This window comes from Phyllostomus hastatus, unplaced genomic scaffold, assembly GCF_019186645.2.
Source record: "Phyllostomus hastatus isolate PE091 unplaced genomic scaffold, TTU_PhHast_1.1 phas_contig_198, whole genome shotgun sequence".
Taxonomy (NCBI): domain Eukaryota; kingdom Metazoa; phylum Chordata; class Mammalia; order Chiroptera; family Phyllostomidae; genus Phyllostomus; species Phyllostomus hastatus.
Genome location: NW_025333715.1, coordinates 6,398,199 through 6,404,287, shown reverse-complemented (window position 1 = coordinate 6,404,287; position 6,089 = coordinate 6,398,199). Strand labels below are relative to the sequence as shown.

Sequence of the window (6,089 nt, the reverse complement as noted above, 5' to 3'; positions counted from 1 at the left end):
TTCGAGGGGGAGGCCGGGCTGGCTGGGGGGGGGGGGGGGGTACTGGGGAGCCAGAGACAGGCGTAGGATCGGGAGAGAGGGCTTTGCACGCCTTAAAGGTGAGTGCGGCCCTCACCTGGGGACAGGAGCCACCGCAGGTTTTGAGCAAAGGAAGGACTTGCCCACGCTGCCCCCAGGAGGCTACGGGGGCAGCGGAGAGCAAAGCAGACCGCGGCGGAAGACTCTGGGGGCGGGGGAACCCAGGAGGGGCTTCCTGATGGGTGGAGCAAGAAAGAGTGACCATGTGGCACCTGGGGGGCGCAAAGCGAAGAAGAAAGGACAGCGAGGACGGAGCCAGGACGGCAGGGCAGGGACTGGGGCGAGGCCAGTGAGGCTCTCGGCTCAGCCGCAAAGTGGTCAACACGGACATTCCCATTTTGCTTCAGTACAGGAGCTGGCAGGGCCAGGACTAGAGAGGGACCCAGGGAGGCATCCTGCCAGGAAGGGGCTGGAGCCTGCCTTTAACTGAAACCTGATACTTGGTGCGTTGAAGAATTTTTGCATTCATTTTCATCTCAGGAAAGGATGGAGTCGGGGGTGTAGCTCAGTGGTAGAGCACGTGCTTCGCATGTACGAGGTCCCTGGTTCGATCCCTGGCACCTCCACTTTTCCTCTGGCCAACCCCTTTCCTCACGCTCTCCCTGCTCACGGCACAAGGCGGTCCGGTGGATTGCTTTCATGGTTCTCCCACTTCTACCCCCAGGGGCGTGCCATCTCCCGGCTCGAGGCGAAAGGAAGACAAGAGGGGAATATATATATATATATATATTGCATATTGCATTAAAATATTACTTATCTTGCTCACTGAGGTTTTGGTGCCCCCTGGAATCTGCTGCCGAGGTGAGCACCTCCCTTGCCCCGCCCTCATCCTGGGCTGAGGGACAGACCCCTGCCATCATCCAAGGACGTGCACTGGGTGCCGGGACATGTGTGCACTGCGCTAGGACCAGGGGTCCAATAGCAAGGGAAGTAGCTGTCGTTCTCCGTCCTCAAGTTTAAGGCCAGGTAGAAATTATATATCAGAAGGTACAGAGACGGGGGCAGGTGGGCTCCCTCTCCACTAGCCTGCAGGGAATGAAAGAAGCAAGGCCCAGAAAGGGACAGACACGTGGCTGCTGTTTTGTTTCACTGTTTTGCCCAGCCGCGCTCTGGACCCTACACCACGGGTCTCGAACTGCTCTCTGTAGAAACTAAAACTACCAGCCACCTGTGGTCTCTAATTCCCTAGCACCCTGAGCCTTCAGGACTCACCAACCAGATGCACTGACTTACAATTTAAAAACCAGAACTTGTGCTGCAAAAGAGCAGAGCACCTCCCTGCTGAGCCCCCAGGGCAGCGGTACCGGGTGCCCGGCGCTGGGGTGCATGTGGGACCTGCTGGTCCTGCTGCGCCTGCAGCTGTTTGCACCGCTTACCTCCCGGGTCATCCGAGAGTATCGATCCGGTCTGCATGCCACAAGCCCGGGGCTCCAGCTCACTGGCGGGTTCATTAGTCACCCAACATTCTTTGAATGCCATTTTGCATATCTATTCTTTGAACATCCTCTCCTGCCTAAGTTAACCTGAGTTTGTTTCTGATGCCCGCAGCTAAGAATGTTGCCTTATATAGAAATTGGTGCCAGGAGCGGTTGCAGGCAGTAGACGTTGGAGGAAATTCAGAGAAGCTGGGGCGGGTTATCTGGGCTGCTTGGGCTGGAGTCGGTAACAGCCCCGCACGTGGTAAGGGCTCTGGCATCCTCCAGCATGCAGAGGGGAACAGGAATTCAGACTCGCCGCCGGGAACCACCTGGAACCCAGGCGAGCCCGCTGAAGGCGCAGCTTTGAGACCGAGACGCCAGCCTTCGGGGAGAATGACAAGACCGAGGAATTAAGCGGTGGGTGTGGGCGGTGACTCCCACGGGGCCGGCGCGTTGGAGAAACAAGGCCATCTCCTAAATCCCAAATCCTTGTCTCAAGGCCCAGCGAAGAAACTGAGGACTTCTGTGCTTGCTAAAAGTACCTCTTCATTCTCGAGTCTCCAGGGATGAGAAAGCCAACGATGAAACTCAAATCCGAGCCTGCAGGGTGGCGAGTGACCTCACTGGCCCAGGCCACGGCCTCGCCAGCCCTGCCCTGTGGGGGCGAGACTGTCGAATAGGAACAAGTGAGCTCAGCGTTTGCAAGGAACCACGGGGAAGGGTTTGGGGTGATGTTGAACCTTCTGAACCCCTGATCCCCACCCAGCCCCCCATTGCAGGCTGAAGCAACCTCTTTTAACTGTCTGATGAGGCTGGTGTCCTTCCTCAACAGGGTCCCTGGAACCCCCCCCATGCCCCATTGCACCTCAGTGTCACCAGGCCGCAGCTGGGTCCCCAGAGAGCCAAAGGGAAGGTGCAGGGTTGAATGTCAACCCAAAGCAAGCTGTTCTGTTTCATATCACCAGAAACCCGAGGACGGTGTGTGAATGGCCGGACTGAGCGGAACTCACTCACGCAGGGCACCAGCCGGCAGCGCTGAGTCAGGGTGCCAGCCTCAGGGCCAGGGCTGGCTCTCGTGGTTCTCAGGGCTGGCCTGTCAGTTGGCACAGGGCGCGGGGGGGTCCGACTCAGCAGTGACCCACGCCCAGCGAAGGGCAGATTACGCCAGTTCTGAGTAGAATGTAGAGACAGGGAGGATTAACTACAGGTGACCACCGCATCTGACCGCAGCCCCCAAGAGAGCCCAGAACACCATCGTCCCTTCACCGAGGTGGCTCAAGCCACCTTGCTGAGACAGCCCAACAGTCTTCCAGAAGCCTCGGTGTAAGGTGGGAGGTGTCTGGGGTGCCAACTAAGACCCCTGGGAGGGCAAGGTCTCCCCGGCAGCAGCGACTGCCCGGGGCTGACAAGCAGGAGTCGGTGGAGCGAGCAGATCGCAAGGTCCACAGGGCAAAATGGATGAGCAACTCACGAGGACCCGAAAGGTCTGGGGAGCAGAGCTCTGACTTGAGTCCCCAGATGCAGCCCCTGGTGCACCCCCCGTCCCAGACCGCAGTCCGCGTACAGACGCAGAGAGCCCGAAGTGAGGAAGGAAGCTGCCGCTACACTCGGGGTGTGGGCCCTGAAGCCCCGAGGGGGCTGCAGCCGCTTACAGGGGGACTGTGCACCCCGGCAGCCGGCCGGGGAGGGCCTCGCCGAGTCCCCATTTCCTCCTCTGTGGCACGGGGACAATAATATCTGCCTGAGAGGATTGCGGGTTAATTGAGTGGAATAACGGGGCAGTGCCTGGAATACCAATGCACGCGCTGGCTGCAGCTGAACTTTCAATCCCTCGGTGATTTCGTGCTCATTCTTTCCATTGTTTCCATCGCCGCTCCACCGTACCGTGATCAGCCCTCTGCTGGGGGCTGAGCGTTAAAAAATAGCCCCGACCGTGGACGGCGGGTGCAGCGTGCAGCGGCCCTGCTGGGGGCGTGCGGCAGGAGGCAGCCGGGCTGGGGCGAGCCCCTGCTGCGTGTTACCGCTCTCTGCTGCGGCACCAGGCTCCCGGGAAGTCGGGCAAGTGCAGGGCTTGGGACGTGGTGACAGTGGTAACTAGAGAGGGGAGGAAGGAGGGGGACGGATGGGTGGACAAGTGGATGGACGGGCGGGTGGACAGACGGGAGGATGGACTGATGAACGAATGGATGGATGGAGAGGTGTGGACACGGAGGGAGATAACGGCTGGATGGACTTAGGAAGTGGACCCGACGTGACCCCAACCCTGGAGGGCCTTCCAATCCAGGCAGACGCAGTGCTGAGCAGGGAGAGCGCTGAGAGGCTGGACTGTCTGGTCTGCAGTCAGAGACGCCCCCCGAGTCTGCGACTCTCCAGCCCCATCGCCGTGTGTGTGTGTGTGTGTGTGTGTGTGTGTGTGTGCGTGTGTGTGATGAAGGCCAGCCAGGCGAGCTGCAGCTCAACGCCAGCACACCTGCTTGCTCCAGTAACAGACCTTTATGACCATTCATCCAATAAGCATTTACCGAACACCTACTATGTGCCTATTCAAGGCTCTGGGGGCGGAGCCGTGAACAAAATAACTGCCGGTGGGGTTGGCGTGGGGGAGACAAGCCCGACGAGGATAAGTGGGGTGGGGGTGACTGAAGCAGGGCGATGAGGGGTCTCTGCAGCAGGGTGTGCTCGTCTGGGAAGGTTGGACAACGGGGCCGGACACCCTGCTGGGCTGACACCTACTGGGAGGCCTGAAGGAAGGGCAGGGGCCAGTCGGGCCAGGACCTGGAAGGAGCGATGGCCTTCCTGGGTCCCACAGCGACTCGGAGGCTCAACTGGGACAAGAAGTCAGGTTGGGCTCAGGTACTGGGGGTCTGGGGCTCCTGGGCCCCTGGTCTGGCCTGACACGGAGCACAAGCACAGCAGACACCATGTCGGAGGAGGGGATCTTGCTGTGGGCCGGCCAGCCGGCCAGGAGCCCTGTGATCTTCCTTTCTCTATGCCCGTTTGGTGCTGCTTCGCCACTCGTTTCCTCATGCCTTAAAGCCACCTTGCCAGGATTAAGAATTCACAGATAGCCCTGGCCCGTGTGGCTCAGTCGGTTGGAGCGAAGTCCTATACACTGAAAGGCTGCTGGTTCAAGTCCCGGTCAGGGCACGTGCCTGGGTTGGGGGTGAGGTCCCCGGGAACTGATCGATGTTTCTCTCTCGCATCTGTGTTTGTCTCCCCCCCAACCCCCACCCTGCCTTCCCTTCTCTCTAAAATCAATAGGCATGCCTCGGGGGAGGATTTTTTTTAAATTCGCAGATATTTTGCTTAAGGAACAGTACACATGCACCGTTTTGCTGTGTTATGGAGGCAGCAAACGCTAAGCGTCTGAAGAGGGCTCAGCACTGCTCTGGTGCGAGCACGGAGCCCCCCCCGCCGCCCTGCAGTTCCCATCCCCCGGGGCGGCTGCCCCCTCCACCCCCCAGCCAGAGCCTGCCTCGGTGCCCAGGGAACCCGGGGGACCCGGGACACTGGGAGAGTGGTGGAGGGGAGGGTCCTACACACAGGGGTTTCCAGGTAAACCCCTTGGACCTGCACCGCCCACCGCCCCGCCGGTGGTCTCCACCTCCTCAGGCACAGGGCCCGGAATCCCAGGAGGGAGTTAAACCCCGTTGTTGTAACAGCCCCCCACAGAGCCAGACACTCTGTGCCAGGGGCTGGAGAAGGTGAGTGAATGAACGAATGACCGGATTCAGCCAGCCAATCCCTCGGTCATGGGGAACCCAAATGTTACTCAGTGTAACCTCAGCCAAGTGGTCATCTAGCTTCCACTTACACACTTCCAGTGACAGGCAGCTCACTACTTCCAGTTTCAGATCATCCCTAAGATGAGCCAAGTTCTCCACCTGCCGACTTCCCCACCAGCCCCAGTGGGCTGCCGGTGGGACCCAAACACATTCAACATCTCTGCCATCGGATGGTGTCCGAGCCGTCATAGGCAAGGGAACACACAGAACCCCGCCGCCGGACGTGAGGGGCCACAAGCCTCCTGGTCGTCTTCTGTTCCAGATGAGCTTCAGGCCAGAGAGGGGCTGCGACTTGCCCCGGACCACAGAGCTGGCTAAGGACCCGGCCACGATGGGACTGCAGACCCAACTTGGAAACCCCAGAGCCCCGCTGGGATCTCCTCCAGCTGTCCCCACGCTGAGCAGCCCCTCCCAACAGTCGGTCTGATTCTGCGACGCTGAGCACCTGCTTGCCTCAGGGAGACCCTCGGCCTGGAGAAAGCCGTCTCTGGCCACTGCTGGCGGGAGGCGCAGCGCGGAGGCCCGGGGTCCGGGTGTCAGGAGCCGCTGCAGGACCCAGACCTGCAGGGTGGGCTGCAGGGCTCTTGGCCACCCCCAGACAGGGGCCTCCCTCCCTCCCTCCGAGCAGCAGCTCCGTGTGTGTGCGCACGCGTGCGTGAGCGTGTGTGTGTGTGTGCACGACTATGCGCCGAGCCTCCCGGAGCGACAGGAACACGCAGCAAGCTGTCAGCGAGTCCTGCCAACGCGAAAGGGTAATCGCCACGCACGGTGCCAACAGACAGACCTCCGGCAGATTCATTTGGTTTGA

At 60.3% G+C, this 6,089-nt stretch overlaps 1 non-coding gene across 1 annotated transcript; it reads left to right on the top strand.

Moving 5' to 3' along the window:
* The first annotated feature begins 572 nt into the window (after positions 1-572).
* Positions 573-644, top strand: TRNAA-CGC. Its single transcript has one exon. It is a non-coding gene; the product is annotated as a tRNA-Ala (tRNA).
* Positions 645-6,089: the final 5,445 nt, after the last annotated feature.